The 22,576-nt window shown below is 36.6% G+C and overlaps 1 protein-coding gene across 1 annotated transcript in view; it reads right to left on the bottom strand.

The window, feature by feature from the left end:
- LOC101888843 (uncharacterized) overlaps positions 1-20,453 on the bottom strand; it is a 46,718-nt gene extending 26,265 nt beyond the window's left edge. Inside the window, exon 1 of the mRNA XM_020038659.2 lies at positions 20,030-20,453. The gene's annotated coding sequence lies outside the window, so the exon portion shown is untranslated. The remainder of the gene's footprint in view (positions 1-20,029) is intronic.
- Between the last annotated feature and the right edge of the window lie 2,123 nt (positions 20,454-22,576).

The raw sequence follows: 22,576 nt of genomic DNA, 5'->3' as shown, positions 1-22,576 counted from the left end.
TGATTACATTTTTTTTCTAAGTGTACCTGACTTCTGCCAATTTTGTGTTTGTATTTATTGTTTTGAAAAATGAAAACAAAATATTTTCAAAACCAATGATTGGAAGAAACTTAAATTGCGGAGCGCGAATTAAAGATATTAACCAGATTTACCATAGAAATTAAAGATTGAACACATAGGATCATATTTTTCAGAGAACATTCCGGCATTTCATTCATCCTTCACGCTATTTGAATCATTTGAAAAATGAACAAAAAATATTAAATAAATGAAAACTTGTTGCATATAATTTTGAGTAATTCTGACAGGAAGCGGGCATAGCCTCAGGGCTGTCTTTCTCAAGATTTACAAAGCTGTTCTACCCCCCTTTTGTATCATAGTTGTCTTCTATAAATAAATATACCAATAATGTTTTGAATAGTATGCAGGGGTCGTTTAATTATAATTGGGTTAACCCACTGGATTTGCATTGAAATTGTCACATCCTTATATTTTAAATAAATCCTCTGAAAGTAGGTTAACCCTCCAAAAAGTTGTAATATAAACATGGCTTCACTCTCCTTACAATGTGATTTATTTCTCCTAAATGTGTACATTTCCATCTCTGTGTTTTTGTGGAATATTCGTGTGTCGTTTTGTTTTTGCACATACCTTCTACGACACAGCATGATTCTCTCCATTTTTTTTTTTTTTGGTTCTTGTTGTGAGAAAAATGTAAGAATCTCCCTGTGGCTATTTCTTATTACTTATCATTATCTTGTTGTTGTTTCTTTAATGCTGACGATGATATTTATGAAAACGAAAATTTCATAAGAATACAAAACAAAAAAAAAAACATATAATAATAAAGAAAATTATAATGACCCATCGTTTACATACATGCATACGTGGAGAGAGAGAGGCGCAGAGAGAGAGAGAGAGAGACAGAGAAAGGGTTGGGATCTAAATTATGAATTCCATAACTATGAATGCCTAACTAAACAGCAGAATAAACTTGAAGGGTTCCATTTAATGGCTGGCGATGGCAACGAGATGTAAAAGAAACGAAGCTTAGAAGTATTTCAAGTATCAACTTGGTAACTTTCAAGTCGAAAGAAACAGCATCATCATCGGCAGCAGCAGTAACTTTATTCCCATTATATTCATTGGAAGTGAGTTGGTAAATTTGTTGTTATTATTGTTGTTGCTTCTATTTGATTACAAAAACAGTTTGCGGCTAATTCTTATTGAATATTTATGTTTCTCGTAGATACCGACCAGCCGACGCTTGGCAATTCATTCAATATCTAAAATGATGCAGAGAATTCGACATTGTTTCTTAATGTCATTTACAAGACAAGTTTTGTAACGACAAACATGTGTTTTTGTAGGTATTTACCCCATATCACTTGGCACCAAACTACAGATGGAAATGAATTCGAAAACGCGATCCATGAAATAAGAATAGGAAGAACCCAAATTACGAAAATGGAAAACCAATTGCTGAAAATAACTAAACTGGGAGAAAATATTGGCGATAGTTGTAGTGGAATCTTCGAGTGACAATCATTGAAATATCATCTGAAGATGATAAGATCAGTGATCGTGGTGGGAAACCTTTTGACATTATTGGTTTTCGGAATGAAAAGTCAAATGGTGAGAATACATTGAATGTTTTTTGACTGGCTTCTTCGTAGAGGAAAAAAGACTTAGGGTGGAAATACATAAAGCGCTTATCTGGCTGGCTTAAGTCATCGGCTGTCTTCTTCGGAAATTAACAAAGGAGCCTAGGGCCAAAATCGAACTATGTCAACCTAAAACTACTTTGTTCATCTACGAAGAAGCAAGCCGATGACTTAAGCCCGCCAAATAAGCGCTTTATGTATTCCCGGCTTAATTGATGCAGAGTGGCTGAATTTCAGAAATTGTTCCGGATTAAGTTGGTGGCGAGACTACAGCGAAAGATCACACCAAAAGTGGAGGTAAGGTATTAGCGTTCCTTTTACATCATTATTTTCAATACAAGTCTATCTCGCTTGAGCTAGTCTCTAGTGAGGCATACATGGAACGTATGGGTCAAGGGTGGAAATGCCGAGGTAAAGGCGCTTAAGCTGGAAATACATAAAAAACATATTTGGCTGCCTTAAGTCATCGGCTGGCTTCTTCGTAGATGAACAAAAGAAGTTTTAGGTTGACTTAGTTCGATTTTGGCCCTAGGCTCCTTTGTTCATTTCCGAAGAAGCCCGCCAAATAAGCGCTTTATGTATTCCCAGCTTAATTGATGCAGAGTGGCTGAATTTCAGTAATTGTTCCGTATTAAGTCGGTGGCGAGACTACAGCGAAAGATTACACCAGAAGTGGAGGTAAGATATTAGCGTTCCTTTTACACCATTCTTTTCAGTACAGGTCTATCTCGTTTGAGCTAGTCTCTAGTGGAACGTATGGTGGTAGCTGTCAAGTGAGAAAATGCCGAGGTAAAGGCGTTTAAGCTGGAAATACATAAAGCGCATATTTGGCTGGCTTAAGTCATCTGCTGGCTTCTTCGTAGATAAACAAAGGAGTTTTAGGTTGACTTAGTTCGATTTTGGCCCTAGGCTCATTTGTTCATTTCCGAAGAAGCCAGCCGATGACTTAAGCCAGCCAGGTAAGCGATTTATGTATTTCCACCTTTAATGTGTATATTCCGCAGATTAATAACTGAGAACCGCGTTATTTGCCACATATTTGCCCGATGTTGGTAGGCTACAACCGTCTGGCACAAGAAAATTTTAATGCCCCCCATGAGTTGTGGCTTTCCGTCCTAGGTATTGACCTGGGGGAATCAGCGCTGGCAGAGCAGATTGACTGCTCCAAATTCTGCATGGTAAAGAGGATTCCCCCACCTAAACAAGAAGAGATTGTCAGGGTGGAAACACATAAAGCGCATATTTGGCTGGCTTAAGTCATCGGCTGGCTTCTTCGTAGATGAACAAAGGAGTTTTAGGTTTGATAAAAAACGTGACTTGGAAACCCGTGATTTTTCTTTGGTTAGACAACCTCCCGATAATCGTCTTCATAAGCAGATCGCCTTATTACATAACGTCTGAAAACCACACTTTCCTTAACCAGCTCACTTGCCAGAATTTAGGGAGTTCGCTTCAGAGAACCGCCCGTTGTTGGTAGGCTACAACCGCATGGTAGAAGAAACTGTTATTGCCCACCATGAGTTGAGGCATTCCGTCCTAGGAAACGACCTAAAGGGATTAGCGCTGGCGGAGCAGATTGACTGCTCCACATTCTGCATGGTAAAGAGGATGCCCACACCTGAATAAGAGGAGAGTGTCACAGTTCGCCAGACATAATAATAGTGTCACCCGATTTGATAAAACACATGACATGGAAACCCGTGATTTCTCTTGGGTTAGACCATCTCCCGATAATCGTCTCCATAAGCAGATCGCTCTATTACCTAACCTCTGAAAACCACACTTTCCTTAGCTAGCTCACTTGCCAGAATTTAAAGTGTTCACTAACCGTCGCTTCAGAGAATCGCCCATTGTTGGTAGGCTACAACCGCCTGGTACAAGAAAATGTTAATACGCACCATGAGTTGTGGCATAACCTGAGGAGATCAGCACTGGCAGAGCGGATTTACTGCTCCACATTCTGCATGGTAAAGACTATGCACCCACCTGAATAAGATAATAGTGTCACAGTTCGCCAGACTTAATAATGGTGTCACTTGGTCTGATAAATGACGTGACTTGGCAATCCGTGATTTCTCTTCTCGATAACAGTCTCCATAAATAAATCGCCCGATCATAACCTCTGTAGACCGCACTTTCATTAACCAGCTCACTCGCCAGAATTTAGAGAGTTCACCAACCGTTGCTTCAGAGAATTGTCCAAACCTTCTAAAGTTCGGGTAGCAGAAAGAAATTTCCGAGACATCATCAAAGCTGCAGCGGCTCGCTATGTACCTGCTGGTCGGATACCTGAAATTAGACCAAATTTATCAGCAGAGGCAGCACGATTAACAAATGATCGTGATGATCTCAGTCGTTTCTACCCTACTGATTCCAGGATCAGTGAATTGACAGTGGAAGATAACCGGTTGGTAAAGGAGCATAAGAGGAAAAAGGGGCTAGACCATCTAAGGCGTTGCAGCATTGGAATCGATACTAGTAAGCTGTGGGTAACGGTTACATAGCTCTCGAGCCCTAGGGAAAAGGATGTCATAACCTCAGTCACTAGTAACTACGTAAAGGTGACTGATGCGAAGAGGTTCATCGAATATTTTAATCAACAATTTGTCGAGCACCCTGAGAGAGAGATAGGGCGAAGCGAGGAGTACTACGTCGTATTAGATCTCTTCCGGCCAATGAAGCACCACCATAGTTTACAATGAATGATGTGTAAGAGGAGTGTTACAGTTCGCCAGACTTAAGTGTTGCATCATTGGAATCGATACGAGTAAACTGTGGGTAACGGTTATATTGCTCTCGATGGAAAAATATGGTAGAACCTCAGTAACTAGTAACTATGGCGTAACGGTGATTGATCTGAAGAGGTGCACTGAATATTTTAACTGACAATTTGACAGGCACCCCGAGAGCGAGAGGGCAATAAGTCGTATCAGATGTCTTCCCGTCGAGTAGGCACCATCATCGTTTACGATGGGTGGTGTTGCAAATGTCATCCGAAATGCTCAACCATTCTAAGCTTTGGGCCCAGACGGAATCTCAATGGTAATGTTGAAACAACTGGATACACCGGTAGTTGAGTACCTGACAAAAGTTCTAAACCTGTCCCTGGACACCTATATCGTTCTAGAAGCCTGGAAAAATGGTCCGGGTGATCCTGCTACAAAAGTCAGGCAAGGATGAAAGCAAAGGCACATACAGGACAAATTCGCTTTTGTCCCCAAGTAGCAAAGAATCTTGAGGCTTTACTCATCCCCAGCATCAGAGGAAATTCTTGATAAACATCGACACGGATTCCGTCAACATTGGGCGCCATATCCACACATGCCAGTCGAGGATTGAACCAGAACAAGTCGTGTCATAGAGCAATGTTGGTAGCCCTTGACTCATCAAAGATATTTGAAACAGTCAATCATGCCACACTGTTCGAGGATGTAGAGAGAACTAACAAGAAGTCGAAACCCCGTAGAGTGAAACAGGTAGTTCTCCAAGGTAGGATGATATCTCCGGGTCTGTTTAACCTTTACCTTTCCAGAATTCCTCACCATCCAGACGACTAGAGATCGTTACGTATGTAAATTATTGTACGATCATGGCGTTGGTCTCCGGTGTAATGTAATATATGTGTAAGGTTGAACCTCTAACTGGTGGACCCTACCGCCTACTTTCATGCGAGAAATATTAAAATATCCTTCACTAAATCAACGGCCACACTCTACAACATGGGCTACGAAGATGAGAACAGAGCTGAATATGCAGTTGGAGGGAAATGCAATGCCGACCACGAACTAAGCCAAGATCTAGGATTCACATTCAACAGCATGTTCAAGTTGTCCGCGCAAGCCACGACTATTTGCGACAAAATGAAAAGTAGGAACAAGGGTGCAGACAAGAACACCTTGCTGACCTCTTATAACGCAGTAAGTCGGTATGCCGTCAGATATGCGACTCCAGTGTGATCTGCGAATATAAGCGCTACACAGTAGAAGAATATCCAGACCTGTCAGAATCCTACCCTAAGAACTACGACTGGGTGCCTACTCACTGTAGGCACTGTACCATCTATATGAAAGGTGCTTCCCGTACGTCAGAATAATCATATGCTTTCGCTGCAGCACCTGCTTGGGTCTTATCGTGGGAGTCATTCAAACCATCATGTGATGGATGAAACTCACCCACCCAGTTTTGTCAGAAAATACATACATGATCTAGAGAGGGAGGTACAACGCTACAAGAGAGGGCCAATAGATCAAGAAGTCTATCAGGCAGGTATGATGCCGTCACAGATGCCATCAATAATTGCAGTATGAATGCCGTCGTCGGAGTCCACCTACATCTATTGCAGCTGAGGAACGTCGGTTGCTAATATCAGTGGTATACAGTAGCACTTCAGGTACGTCATATGCTTTCGTTGCAGCACCTGCTTGGGCGTTATCGTGGGAGTCATCCAAACCATCATATGATAGATAAAACTCCCCCACCTAGACGTGTTAGGAAGGACATACATGATCTGGAGAGGGAGGTCCAACGCTATAAGAGATCATGAAGCCTATCAGGCAGGTCTGAGTGGCATTCATACTGATGCAGTCACAGATGCCATCAGCAATTACAAGATGATTGCCGTCGTCGGAGTCTACCCCCATCTATGGCAGCTGAGGAACGTCGGCTGCCTGGACAAACCAGGGTAGTTGTGGCGCAATTACGTTCAGTATGTTGCAGTCGTCTCAATTTGTATTGGGTACGAATTGACAAGATGTGCGAAACGTCTGCCCGGTGTATGATATAGGCCCGCGCAATGCGCTGCACCTCTTTAATTGCCCTGTCAAACCTAACCCACTCACTCAAGAAGTCCTCTGGTTACAGGCCGTAAAAATAGCTGAAATTTTGAAACTGGAGTTAGAACCAGATTAGCAGAATTCGAACAAAACTGTGATCTTTGAAGATCTTTAAAATACGGGTTGCCCATATTCGACGGACCTTTGGGCCAATTCCAATCGACAAGGCTTGTCCGCAGGCAACATTCTTTGCGTCAATTGAATTTTGTACGGGAACAAATACAAATCAATGCGAATAATCCGTTGTAAAGTGCACCGAGCCATGCCCAACTGCAGAGAACGGCGTTTTTGGGATGTTCTTGGGGACTTCTCAACACTGGCTCGTACGGCAGCGATATTCTCGGCTGATCGCCTTGGTCGACTTTTATATGGCCTCTTCGGATTAGAAAGAGCGCACTTCTCACACTTCTCAGAGAAAGGCGCACTTCTCACAATTTTTAAATGTTTTAAAAGCACGTTGAGTTTTCACAATTGACTTCTTGTAAATTTCAACTATTTTAGAGCGCTCGCGTGGCGTGTATTGGTTTATGGTAAAAATCTGCTTGGACTGACGCTTCAAACGCGGTATGTCATTAAGCGATGTGACATCTCTGTCAAAAGTTATGGCGTTGCCAGATGGGTCCGTCGAATATGGGCAACCCTGTAGTTTTAGTTGGTAATTAAAATCCGATATTTGCTATAGAGCGCGAATCAATCCTTTCCGTACAGACGTCGGCTCTATCACACCGAAAATACAGTGCAATTGTCATATTATGTCGTATTATCCACTTTCGATATGACACCCAATTTCGTTGCCGACTTACATCTCCCACACACTTCCTATGCGTTTGACTTGAGTTTTCTTTCAAGGTATTTCCTCAAATCATGACATTCTTAACGTGAAACATTTCATTTTCAATTTTGACATGCTCTCACAACAACAAAAGAAACTCTCGTCAAAGATGTTGTGAATACCATCAGCGAGTTTTTCCCAAAGTATTGATCTGTGGGAATTTTTTTAAATGAAAATCATTTGTCTAGTTTTGTTTTTTTTTTTTTTTTTTTTTTTTTGGTTAAGTGCCACAAACGTCACAGAGACACTCACACAAGAATGGGGGGTAAAGAAAAACAAAATAATTTGTTTTGAGAACCGTTTGGAGACCGCTACAAGAGCGGTACTATTATGAATGAACGAAGATGAGTTTACGGGGTTTTAAGTGTGTGTGTGGTTGGTTGGTTGGTTGACTGTGAGTGTGTCCGAAACTCAAATCAAAGTTTTTATTTGAGTTCTTATGCTGTTGAAAGTGTTAAATAATTAATTTTTTTTAAACACAAATTAGTTACCTGGTTGGTTTGGTTCATACGGAAGGGGGGGGGGGGGGGGGGGGGGGGTAGGTAAACTTTGTAAGCTCGCACTCAAATTGTAATCAAATTAAACAAGTTTTTTTCTTTTGCCATAAAAACAAAAAAAATGATTTAAAAAAATAGTGGAGATTCTACTTATTTAACATTTAATAATGATTATATAAATACACATATAAATGTTAATGGGTTTCACCACATATTTTTATAATGTTTATTAATATATAAATATCAAGAGGTCGTCAAAAGTGCTAAGGTCACAAATGTTTAACAAGATTTCATTTTAATTCGTTAAATTTACTGTCAAATGTGTATGCCACAAATTGTTTCCATTTATTCAATATTTTTCCTCATATTTAAAAAGAGCGGGAAAAATTAATGAAATGCCTGGATTTTCTTTCAAAAATATGATCTAAACAGTTCTATCTATCAATTCCATGGCAACATTTGCGAATAGCTTTAATGCGCGTCTCGCAATTTACGCATCTTCCAATCAATTTTGGTTGTTAAAGATTTTTTTATGGACTATAAACGTGGATTTTTTAAAGACTTTTTAAAGGATATTTAAAGGACCATAAATGTGGATTTTTTAAAGAATTATTAAAGGACTGTAAACGTGGATTTTTTAAAGACTTTTTAAAGGATATTTAAAGGACCATAAATGTGGATTTTTTAAAGAATTATTAAAGGACTGTAAACGTGGATTTTTTAAAGATTTTTTAAAGGACGTGGATTTTTTAAAGAATTTTTAAAGGACGTGGATTTTTTAAAGGATATTTAAAGGACCATAAACGTGGATTTTTTAAAGAATTTTTAAAGGACTATAAACGTGGATTTTTTTAAGGAATTTTTAAAGGACTATAAACGTGGATTTTTTAAAGATTTTTTTAAGGACTATAAACGTGGATTTTTTAAGGAATTTTTAAAGGACTATAAACGTGGATTTTTTAAAGATTTTTTTAAGGACTATAAACGTGGATTTTTTTAAGGAATTTTTAAAGGACTATAAACGTGGATTTTTTAAAGATTTTTTTAAGGACTATAAACGTGGATTTTTTTAAGGAATTTTTAAAGGACTATAAACGTGGATTTTTTAAAGAATTATTAAAGGACTGTAAACGTGGATTTTTTAAAGATTTTTTAAAGGATATTTAAAGGACCATAAATGTGGATTTTTTAAAGAATTATTAAAGGACTGTAAACGTGGATTTTTTAAAGGATATTTAAAGGACCATAAATGTGGATTTTTTAAAGAATTATTAAAGGACTGTAAACGTGGATTTTTTAAAGGATATTTAAAGGACCATAAATGTGGATTTTTTAAAGGATATTTAAAGGACCATAAATGTGGATTTTTTAAAGAATTATTAAAGGACTGTAAACGTGGATTTTTTAAAGGATATTTAAAGGACCATAAATGTGGATTTTTAAAGAATTATTAAAGGACTGTAAACGTGGATTTTTTAAAGGATATTTAAAGGACCATAAATGTGGATTTTTAAAGAATTATTAAAGGACTGTAAACGTGGATTTTTTAAAGATTTTTTAAAGGATATTTAAAGGACCATAAATGTGGATTTTTTAAAGAATTATTAAAGGACCATAAATGTGGATTTTTTAAAGATTTTTTAAAGGATATTTAAAGGACCATAAATGTGGATTTTTTAAAGAATTATTAAAGGACTATAAACGTGGATTTTTTAAAGGATATTTAAAGGACCATAAATGTGGATTTTTTAAAGAATTATTAAAGGACTATAAACGTGGATTTTTTAAAAAATTTTTAAAGGACGTGGATTTTTTAAAGAATTTTTAAAGGACGTGGATTTTTTAAAAAATTTTTAAAGGACGTGGATTTTTTAAAGAATTTTTAAAGGACGTGGATTTTTTAAAGGATATTTAAAGGACCATAAACGTGGATTTTTTAAAGAATTATTAAAGGACTATAAACGTGGATTTTTTAAAGATTTTTTAAAGGATATTTAAAGGACCATAAATGTGGATTTTTTAAAGAATTATTAAAGGACCATAAACGTGGATTTTTTAAGGATTTTTTAAAGAATTTTTATGAGTAAGTTCGCTATAAACAAATTTACTTACGTTACCTCCGGCAACTCCAGTGGGTTGCTGAAATCTCTAAAAGCTTTTGTCGTCACCTTTTCTGAGCGTTCTTCGTCCAACAACACAAAAACTACCACTGCTGATTCCATCTTACTTTATTTATAGTGACTTATTCCTTTTATATTTACTTTACTTTTACTGATATTTCAATGACAAATAAACAAACAACACATGTAAGCAACAACAGCTGTTTCGAACATTGGTTTTATTTACATTCGAAATTGACAAAACCAACTTGGTTTCATGACACCAAATGAAACCAACATTGGTTTGCAAAAACGACAATAAGCTAAACCGACATGGTTTTTGTGACAGCCCTGAATGATTTTGAAAATATTCTGTTTTTATTTTTCAAAACAATAAATACATACACAAAATTGGCAGAAGTCGGGCACACTTAGAAAAAAATTGTAATCAGCTGGTAGCTCTACCTTACCTTTTTATAGTACCATGTGAAGTGCTAACAAATGCAGGTTATTTTTCACGGGAAATAGATGGATTAAAACTGTCAAAACCCATACCTTTACTTCAAATAAATCCTCTCAAATAAGGTTATGCCATATTACCGTTATATGGGGGCTGTACCAAGACGTTGACCTCCACAGAAAATTTTCTTTTTTAGGATTTAGTATCCATTGCGAACTTCAAATACCAAATTTAAAATAATTCCGGTAAATAATGTCTCTAAAATCATCAAAATACCGAATATCCGGAGGTACCGTTATATGGGGGCTATACGAAGGTGTGGACCTGCACAGACAATTTTCTGTCACAGGCTGTAGTTCCCATTACGAACTCTAAATACGTAATTTGAAACAATTTCGGTAAAAATTGCCGCTGAAATCATTTAAATACCGAATATCGGAGGTACCGCTTTATGGGGGCTATACGAAGACGTATACCTACATGGTCAATTCTCTGTCTCAGGCTGCAGTATCCATTACGAACTTCAAATACCAAATTTGATACAATTCCGGTAAATAATGTCTCTAAAATCATCAAAATACGGAATATCGGGAGGTACCGCTGTATGGGGGCTATACCAAGACGTGGACCTGCACAGACAATTTTCTGCTTCAGGCTGCAGTATCCATTGCGAACTTCAAATACCAAATTTGAAACAATTCTGATGAATAATGACGCTAAAATCATCAAAATACTGAATATAGGGAGGTTCTGATATATGGGGCCTATACGAAGACCTGCACTGACAGTTTTCTGTCATAGGCTGAAGTATCCATTGCGAACTTCAAATACCAAATTTGAAACAATTCTGGTGAATAATGTCGCTAAAATCATCAAAAAACCGAATATCGGAGGTACCGCTATGTGGGGGCTATGCGAAGACCTGGACCTGCACAGACGATTTTCTGTCACAGACTGTAGTTCCCATTACGAACTCTAAATACGTAATTTGAAACAATTCCGGTGAATAATGACGCTAAAATCATCAAAATACCGAATATCGGGAGGTACCGCTGTATGGGGGCTATACGAAGACGTGGACATGCGCAGATAATTTTCTGTCACAGACTGTAGTTCCCATTACGAACTCTAAATACGTAATTTGAAACAATTTCGGTAAAAATTGCCGCTGAAATCATCAAAATACCGAATATCGGTGTGTACCGTTATATGGGGGATACACCAAACCGTGGACCTACATGGCCCATTTTCAATACCAATAGTCCTGCAGACATAACATACATTTGAGTAAAATTTTATCAACCTACTTCAATTCGTTCGGAAGCTAGAGTGATTTCCACAGACAGGCAGACAGACGGACATCGATAAATCGACATAGAATTTTATGCTGAATTCCAAAAAGTGCAAGAACTTACACCGCAACAGAAAGAAAATAGTAAACTCAAAAGAGCTAAAGAGTTTCTTCGCTTGGCCGAGGAAAGTGGTGAACTGTCGAATTTGGTTTTCTCCGATGAGAAAACATTCATTCGTGTTTACTTGCCAAAGAAGTCAGCTGAAAATGTGCACCTTCGGTTGGCCACCAGAACTCAAGTGCCGGCCATGGTAATGGCCGTGGGGCGCCATAACAGCCAATGGTCGTTCTCCGCTCGTATTAATCGACCGTGACATCAGAATAAATGCCGAATATTATCGCGAAAATATTCTGGAGGGTATATTAAAGCCTTGGGCACGCAAACACTTTGGCCGCAGACCTTGGACACCCCAACAGCACACAGCACGCGCAACCCAAGAATAGTTACAAAACGAGGTTCCTCGCTTCATTTCCAGCGCACAATGACCACCAAAATCTCCGGATACCAATCCGTTGGACTATTGCGTCTGAAGTATTTTGGAAAGCAAGGTTGGCACTAAAAAAATACCAAAGTGTCCATCACCTCAAGCAAGCGCTTCGCCGGGAATGGACCAAAATACCGCAGAGCAACATTCAAGCAGCGTGTGACGGTTTCATTGGCCGTTTGAAGGCCATAATTCGTGCCAAAGGTGAGCAATTCGAACAAATCTAAAATTTGATGCCATTTCCGACGTTTTTTTCTTTCTTTCAATAAAATTAAAAAAAAAATGTAATAATGGTGGCGTTTGACTTTGTTGGAGTTTTTTTTTGTCTCACCCTGTATACAATGTTTCGCCACCGGTGCTAGAACCCGTAACAAACACCTTTTTTAGACAAATCCGTTGGAAGATGTGACAAAAATCATCAAAACACCGAATATCTGGAGGTACCCTTATATGAGGGCTAAACGAAAACGTGGACCTTTATACACAATGTTCTGCCACCGATGCTAGAACCCATTACGAACTACAAATACCAATTATTAGACAAATTCGTTGAAAGGTGTGGCAAAAATCATCAAATTACCGAATATCAGGAGGTACTGATATATGGGGGCTATACGTAAACGTGGACCTTTATATACAATGTTCCGCCACCGGTACTAGAACCTATCACCAACTACAAATTCCAATTTTTAGACAAATTGGTGGAAATGTGTGTCTAAAACTATAAAAATACCTAATATCGGGAGGTACCGTTATATGGGGGCTATACGAACTCGTTGACCTATATGTACAAACCACTGGACCTAGAGCCCATAATGAACTACAAATAAAATTTTTAAGACAAATTGGTGGAAATATGTGGCTAAAATGATCGAAATACCGAATATCGGGAGGTACCGTTATATGGGGGCTATCCCACAACGTGTACCAATATATCTCATTTTCAATACCAACCATCCTAGACACAAGGCAAACTACGGTGCCGTATTTAAAAGCCCTACGTCAAATAATGTGAGCTGTATCGAGGCTTCAGCAGATAGATTGACAGATAGACAGACGGATGGACATCTTTAAATCGACTTAATATTTTTATGCTGATCAAAAATATATATACTTTTTGGGGAATATGATAAATATTTAGAGGTGCTACAGACGGAATGACAAATTTAATATACCCTGCTTTTCAACGGGGAGGATATAAAATATATTCGGTCCCATATTTTGCAAAGAAGTAGAAAACTTACACCGTCTTCGTAACTCATATATAAATCAATGAATAAAATTTCCATCTAATAGTACTTTACTTTGTACTGAATTAGGAGAATCCAGTTTCAATTTCCAATTTCATTTAACCTTGAAAGGAACACAACAGCAATATTTTCAATTAAATATGTATGTATGCATGGTCGGTATTTTGTCACAAGAATTTTATGGAAATTGGCATTGCGACCTTCACACAAAAAAAACATCAATTGTAATATTTTGTAATCGGAATCAATTTAAAAATCGTTTCAAAATAAAATTTAGGTTAAATTTGAAATTCAAATGTAATTCAATAAAAAAATACAGAGTACGGAATACACTTAATAGCGACCTAATATTTTATGACCATATGTGTCTAGCCAAAAAGGTTTCTTATCACGTTCCTATCTCCGTCTTTGTTCTGCATGTCTATTTTCAAAGTACGAAGCAAAAAACAGAAGGTCATTTTGAATCCTTAAGCAATTAAAACTCCCCATTATTTGTTCTATGTGAGTGTGCCTATTACGTCTACAATGCAATTGCGTTTCTATGTTTTCTTTACACACACGCAGGCACAGCTGACAGAGAAAAAAGGGAGAGTGTTTTTTTACGAGAGAGCAGGAGCATCTGTTTATTTAAAACACTTCACACGATGATGATAATAAATGTAAACAGGTGCAATGTAGTTCGAATGTGTGTTTTTAGGGATAATCATCATTAGAAATTAAATTTTAGAGAGGGGATATTTTAGGCAATGCCGCAAAAGGTATCACCTGTTTGAAATTCCTTTTCTTGGTTTATTGGTCAGTTGGAATGATAATAAGAGAAATTATAAATTTTTTGTGTCATTTTCTTACATCGACAAATCGAATCATCATATGGGAAAATATATAGAGGAATTAGACTTTAAATCCAATAGAAACATAATTAAAAACGTTGTAATAGTCTCAAATGAGGGTGGAGGTCAGCAATATATTTGGTCTATCTGACTACTCCAAAATGTGTAACAATGGTTGAAAATTGTAACTGGAAGTTCTCTGCTAACACAAAAGTTTTCCAATAGAGCCATTCGCGACAACAATTTTGACAGTTATTGTATTGAGAGTTTGCAAATTCTTTCCGGCAAATTTTTCCTGGCATCGCTTCCTATTCATGAAAGGAACAAGAAAGATCGATCTGGTCAATGAAGGCAATTGGCTATTTCTATTAAAGATAATGTACCAATGGCTTCAGGGGTGGATCAATAATACTCTAAAGCTTGACCAAATCCTATAAAAAATAATATAACACAGTAACCTATTTACCCTAATATTCTTATAATGTGGAACAAATGAACTAGTTCCTATTTAGGAAATTAACGTAATGTACCAATGGCCTCGGAGCGAAGTGGATCAATTCAAAAGAGAGATTAGAAACGATCATGGTAGAAGAATACAGATAGAAGCATCGACACAGCTGCGGGGACAATGAACTGTCAAACCAATTTTAGAATGGAAAATTTTGAATGAAAAACTATTAAAAAAAAAACTGTTGTAAAAATTTTTAAAAATTCGTATAATAATAACCTCCGAATGACGTCGTATAAGAAAACATTTAAGAAATACATTTGTTTGAAACCCCCTTTTAATTTTATGCATCTACCTGTATTCTTCTGTTATTCTTCTACCATGGAATGATTTACACTCACATTTTAACGAATGGAACGAAGGAACTAGTTCCTTTCAAGGAACAAAAATGATTAATCGGTTCGATGAATGAAATTAAACACAATGAATCAATGGGCTCTAATGGACTGAATTGGATCAACATAGTGAAGCAATAACCCCTGAGCGAGTGGATTGTATCGACAATATAGCCACGCAAGTCGAAAAACTAAACCCAATTCTTAAAAAAAAAAAAATAAAAAATACTGAAAGGGTTTACACTTAAAATTGTTGCGAAATTGAACGAGAAAACTAGTTCCTCTTCAGGCAAGGAACGAGGTTAAAATGATTACAATAACTAATAACATATGATCTGTTCCAGAACTGCAAGAATGTAAAAGTTTTTACTGCGATAACCGATTTTCCCCTTATGATATCGGAGAAAATTGCAAAACTAGTTGATTGTTGCAACTACTGGAATAATCAGTATTTTTTTTACATTTTAAGTCTTGAAAATCTGGGAGAAATGCTTATGTATAAAAAAACGCCAAACATCTTGAAAAGTAAAATATTGAAAAAATATAAAATATTGATGTTTTAAAACCATACTTTTTAAAAATAAGATAGTGTTAGTGATTTACCCCAATATTTTAATAAAATGGAACAAAGGAACTAGTTCATTTTTTGACAAGGATAGAGAATAAAGGCGATTTACACATATATTTTTAATAACATAACACATTATTTTATTAAATTTGAAGCCTTGACTCGTAATGAAAGACGGGGAGAAGTTTTTCATGTATAACAAGTAAACAAAGCTGTTGTAAAACAAGTAAAAACTTTGAATACCATCCACCATTTGAAACAAATTGGGCTATTTTCAAAAAAAAAAAAAAATCCATTACAAATTCTGTTAAAATTTTAAAATACCGAATGTAGCCGTTATATTAGGGTCTATTATCGTCGACGTGGACCTACATAGACAAGTTTTATCATAAGCCATTACAATATTCAAATGCGAAGCTTGAAAAAAAAATCGGTGAATAATGTAGCTAAAATCATCAATATAGGGAGGTACTATTACCAGGGGGCCTACACCAAAATGTGAACCTGCAGAGACAATTTTCTGTCATAGGCTGTAGTATCCATTACGATCTTCAAATACCAAATTTAAAACATTTCCGGTGAATAATGTCGTTTAAATCACCAAAATATCGAAAATGAGGAGGTACCGCTATATGGAGGCTATACGAAGAAGACATTCAATTTTCTGTCATATGCTTTAGTACCCATTACGCACTTCAAATACCAAATTTGAAACATTTCCGGGGAATATTATAGCTTAAATCACCAAAATACCGAAAAAAGGGAGGTACCATTATATGGGAGCTATACGAAGACGTGGACCTGCACAGACAATTTTCTGCCTCAGGCTGCAGTATCCATTACGAACTTCAAATACCAAATTAGAAACAATTCCGGTTAATAATGTAGCTAAAATCATCAAAATACCGAATATCGGGAGGTAACGTTATATGGGGGCTATACCAAAATATGGACTTGCTCAGACAATTTTCTGTCATATGCTGTAGTATCCATTACGAACTTCAAATACCGAATTTGAAACATTTCCGGTAAATAATATCGCTTAAATCATCAAAATACCGAAAATGGGAGGTACCATTATATGAGGGGCTATACCAAAACGTGGACCTACACGGCCCATTTTCAATACCAAAAGTCCTGCACACTTTATATACATTGGAGTAAAATTTCATCAATCTACTTCATTTCGTTCGGAAGCTAGAGTGATTTCCAGAGTGACGGATAGACGGACGGACATCGCTAAATCGACATAGAATTTTATGCTGATCAAAGTATGGTCTAAAATGTATATTTCGAGGTGCTACAAACAGAATGACAAACTTAATATACCCTCCATACCATGGTGGAGGGTATAAAAATATCGAAAATCACAATATTTATTTTTTTTTTTAGAATTTAAAGCCATTAAGTGTAACGGAATTCGGATATAAATTAATTAGGCATAAAAAGCGATTTACATTCTTATTTTTAATAACAATATCGAATTTGAAGCTTTGTAACGGAAATTCTATAGAGGTTATCAATTGATTAAATTGGCCATAAAAATGAAGAATTCTCCAAATTCTGTTTCAAAATTCAATGATTTTGGCATAATCTCACATATTTAGAAAATAAAAACTATTTTCATTTTAACAAGTAAGCAAAGTCTATTGCCGTGCAGGGCCGACCATGTGATACCCTACAACACTACAATATATTAGAAGCTCCTTTATGTCCAAATCCATGTTGGAAGATTTCGCTTTTGAAATTATGTCACGGAGCGCCCTTAGCATTTTGATAAGACACATTTACCCAATATTTACGCAGTCCACCGTGCTCTTAGTTGTTGTAGTCCATTTTACAGCTAAATATAATCCAATGGTCATCCAAAATGCTAGAATTCTTCCCTAGCCTTAACTCTCTTCTCAGGCGTGTCGATTGGCTTCAATTGTGTGATCAGGATTTTTTTTTTTTGCTTTTTGGTGTGTTTCAACCATAAATATATTGCGTACATCTTTAAAACAATAGGCCTAGCACTTCTGAGCCTAACCCTATCGTTGTGAAAATTTTTGTGAGGATCGGACGATAATTGCAATCTATATATAATAACCCCAACCTGTATTGTAAGGTGAAAAAATATTACAAAATATACACTTCAATATTATAAGTCGAATTGAAAAAAACCGCATGCGATAAAAAAAAATTAAAAAAATAAAAAAATGTCACAAAATATTACAAAATCAATATTAACACCATTATTGGCATTTTTATGCGATTTTTTAGATTTTATCCTTTTATACCAAGAGGGGCATTCTGAATTGACAAAATTTGTCAAAATCGGTCCAGCCATTCTTGAGATATAAGCATTCTAGCTAAAATCCCCATCCTTTGTATTTACACATTGTATATATTTCGCTACATATATACGATATATTTACTATCGGCATCTACGTAGCGGTCAGAATTGACCTTTCCGTCTATTTGGGATTTCGCCGGAATAAAAAATATTCGCAGTTTATGGAAAACTTGACTTTTATTTAACAAAAATGTTATGGTCTATTTCACCCACTAAATATTACCTGATCACCATCAAAATTGGAAGACTTCTGCCCAGCCCTAAGCTTTAGCCCCACACTAAAATCCGCGTCGATTGTTCTATAATTGCGAGCTGTAGAGCAATTGCAAAATAAGGAAAATGTTTTGCTCCATTTCAACTCCTAAATATTATGCGATCATCTCCAAAAGCAATAGGCTTCTATTCCGGCCCTAGCCCCACGTCCATTTTAAATTTCGTGAAGATTGGGCCATAATTGCGACCTGTAGAGTGATTAAAAATGAACTTGGACAGACGGACGGACGGACATACATAGCTAGATCGACTCAGCTCGGCGAGATAGGAAGATCCGTATATACATTCCTATGTGGGAAACCAATATTTCGAGGTGTTATATAATTTTTGGTCCAATCAAACTTATAATACCCCCAACACATAGTGTTGTAGGGTATAATCAATATCTCATTATACCCTACACCACAAGGTGGTCAGGGTATTATGTCTTTGTGCATTTGTTTGTAACAGGCAGAAAGAAACGAGATAGACCCATAGTTCCTTTTGATGATCTGCATAGAATCACATTCTGAGTCGATTTATGCATGTCCGTCCGTCCGTCTGTCCGTCCGTCCGTCTGTCCGTCCGTCCATCTGTCCATGTATTTTTGTAAACAAAGTACAGGTCGCACTTATTGCCCGATCCAGATGAAATTTTGCACAGATCATTTGTTTGGCCCAAGGACGAACCCTATTGAAATTTTAGATAATCGGTAAAAATTTAGATATAGCTCCGATTTGCCTTTTATTGTGCACCAAACGTGTAATATCAGCCCGAATTGTATGAAATTTTGCATATACACCCAAATTAAGCCTTAAAATAAGTATGCCAAATTTGATCGAAATCGGTTCTGATTTGGATATAGCTCCCATATATATTGTTCATCCGATTTGTTATTTTCGTCCACCGCCGCCGTAATATGCACTCTGCAACAACAATATTTGGGGAAATATATCAAATACAGCTCAGAAATACGTTTGCTAAATTTTATCGAGATCGGTTCAGATTTGGATATAGCTCCCATATATAACTTCGTCCGATTGACCTTTTATTGTGCACCATACGTCTAATATTTGTCTAAATGGGATGGTATTTGGCACTTACGACCGAATTGAGTCTAGAAGCTAGTATGTCAAATTTGGTGAAGATCGGTTCAGATATAGCTATAGCTTCCATATATATTATTCATCCGATTTGTTATATTTGTTACCCACAACCATAATATGCACTCCGTAACAATGATATTTAGGGAAATAAATCAAATACAGCTCTGAAATATATTTGCCAAATTTTATCGAGATCGGTTCAGACTTGGATATAGCTGGATATATATCAGACTGGATATATATCTTTATCCGATTTCAAATTAATTGTGCACCAAATGGGCAATACAATTCCGAATTTAAAAGATACAAATGCTTCGGCATATTTAGTCCTTTGATCTTTAAAATATAATTATAATCATAGTGTGTATGATTGAATTCTCCCATAAAAACTTTTAATTGTTATGTGGAGCCCTACTAAATTAGCAAAGTGGTGTAGGGTATCATAAAGTCGGCCCCGCCCGACTTTAAGACTTTCTTTACTGGTTTTTTCGTATGAAATATGTTTATTCTTGAATTTTATAAAAATTTAATTCAAATTTTCAATATTTCATATTCTCTTCATAATCTCTCATTCATTTTGAGCAGTATTTTCTTAAAGTTTTCAATTTCAAAATCAACAACTTACATTATTTGCATTTCGTCTTAATCCCAATGTAATTTGAAGATAATTTTCCAGATAATTTTCCAGCTAACGTTTGGTTTTTCGATTCCAACATTTTCTGTTCAGCAAACACTTGAGTGGGTCATAATAATATTTTGCATTCATTTTTCATTTCGCGGAAATGGTTTAATTTTAGGAATGCTCCACATTTCTGGGTTTCACCAACATCAACAACAACAACAAAAAAATTATATGTTTGAAACTACTATTCTGTTACACTTTCAACACCGGACAGCCAAAAGTGAAGACGATGAGGGTGGGAGAAGCTATAAATATATATTTTTTTTTGCAAACAATTGCAGGAGTATTGAACACAAGTTGTTGTATTTGTTATTGCTTTTGGTATTTAAATTTTTTCATGTGTTTACACTAGGTTTTTTTATGGATATTTATTTTTTAATTTTCAAATGTTGAAATATTTTTTTTTTTTTTTTGATTTGTAGCCACAATTTGTTATTTTTGTTTTAATTTCGTTTTGCATAAAAAAATTTGCGAAAACAAGTGCCTTTATGGGTCATGAATTTCATTCACTTGAAAATTTCCTGTCAGCATTTCCCTTCACATTTTCATCTGGACTAGCTGGCTGACTGGGATAGAGAATTCGATTCCCATTTTTTTTTTTTTTTTGTTACTTGCCACAACTTCACTTTACTTCCAAAACTTGTTGTTGATTTGAAAAAAAAAAACACTCACACAAAAAGGAATTCTTCTTGCATCACCCCAACCAAAAACAACAACTTTTTTGGGGGGTTTGGAGCCCGGCTGGCAAGGAATCTTTTTAAGGCGTTGTGCCTTAACTCCTTGATGTTGTTGTTGTTTTAATTTTGTTTTAGTTAGAGACTTTAGGCTTTTCTCCCTCTCTCTCTCTCTCTCTCCCCCAATTCAGATTTATTTCCCTCCTGGAATTTTGCAATGAATCGAATTGTTGTTGCAGTTTGGGCGGCCGGAGGCTTTTAAAAACCACTTTTTTTCGTTTATGGTATTGGCAGCAACAATAACACACACAAAAAAATCCGCCAATATTCAATTGCCCGTCAAAAAAAAAACAGAGAACGTGCGCGCCTTTCCGCTTACCAATTCGTTGAGTTTACGGTTCCAACATGACTGAACCTAGCCGAAACAGGCAACGACGAGACACCATCAAATTTCGTGTGTGTTTGAAGTAAAATATGTTGGGCGATCGTCTCAAACAGTCAAACATGTTGGAGGGTAATGTTTGATAAATTGTAACAAGTTGGAAACAAAGCAGAATTCTTTGGCAGAATGGGCTTGAAATCCTTGATGACGGACAAAATTATTTTTCCAAATATTTTTTAAAAGTTTTGATATGCATATATACAGGGTTAGATAAAAATACTGCAACAAAGTAAAACGCCATAATTTTACCATTTTTATACCCTCCACCATCGTATGGAGGGTATATTGAGTTTGTCATTCCGTTTGTAACACCACGAAATATACATTTTAGACCCTCAAAGTATTTATTTTCTCGATCAGCATAAAATTCTATATCGACTTACCGATGTCCGTCCGTCTGTCCGTCTGTGGAAATCACTCTAGCTACCGAACGAATTGCTTTAGATTGATAAAATTTTACTCAAATGTATATTATGTATGCAGGACTTTTGTTTTTGAAAATGGGCCATGTAGGTCCACGTCTTGGTATAGCGCCCTTATAACGGTACCTCCCGATATTCGGTATTTTGATGATTTTAGCGACATTATTCATCGGAATTCTTAAAAATTTGGTATTTGAAGTTCATAATGGATACTACAGCCTATGACAGAAAATTGTCTGTGCAGGTCCATGTCTTCGTATAGCCCCCATATAACGGTATCTCCCGATATTCGGTATTTAGATAACTTTAGCGACATTATTTACCGGAATTACTTCAAAGTTGGTATTTGAAGTTCGTATTGGATTCTACAGCCTAAGACAGAAAATTGTCTGTGCAAGTCCACGTCTTCATATAGCCCCCATATAACGGTACCTCCCTTTTTTCGGTATTTTGATGATTTAAGCGGCATTATTCACCGGAATGGTTTCAAAATTGGTATTTGAAGTTCGTAATGGGTACTACAGCCTATGACAGAAAATTGTCTGTGCAGGTCCACGTCTTCGTATAGCCCCCATGTACCGGTACCTCCCAATATTCGGTATTTTTATGATTTTAGAGACATTATTCACCGAAATGGTTTCAAATTTGGTGTTTGAAGTTCGCAATGTATACTACAGCCTGTGACAGAAAATTGTCGGTGCAGGTCCACGCCTTCGTATAACCCCCATATAATGGTACCTCCCGATATTCGGAATTTTGATGATTTTAGCGACAATATTTACCGGAATTCTTTTAAATTTTGTATTTAAAGTTCGTAATGAGTACATCAGCCTATGACAAAAAATTGTCTGTGCACGTCCACGTCTTCGTATAGCCCCCATACAACGGTACCTCCCGATATTCGGTACTTTGATGATTTTAGCGACATTATTCACCGGAATAGTTCCAAATT

Source organism: Musca domestica, unplaced genomic scaffold (genome assembly GCF_030504385.1).
Source record: "Musca domestica strain aabys unplaced genomic scaffold, Musca_domestica.polishedcontigs.V.1.1 13, whole genome shotgun sequence".
NCBI classification, from domain to species: Eukaryota; Metazoa; Arthropoda; class Insecta; order Diptera; family Muscidae; genus Musca; species Musca domestica.
This window is presented reverse-complemented; position numbering and strand designations above follow the sequence as displayed.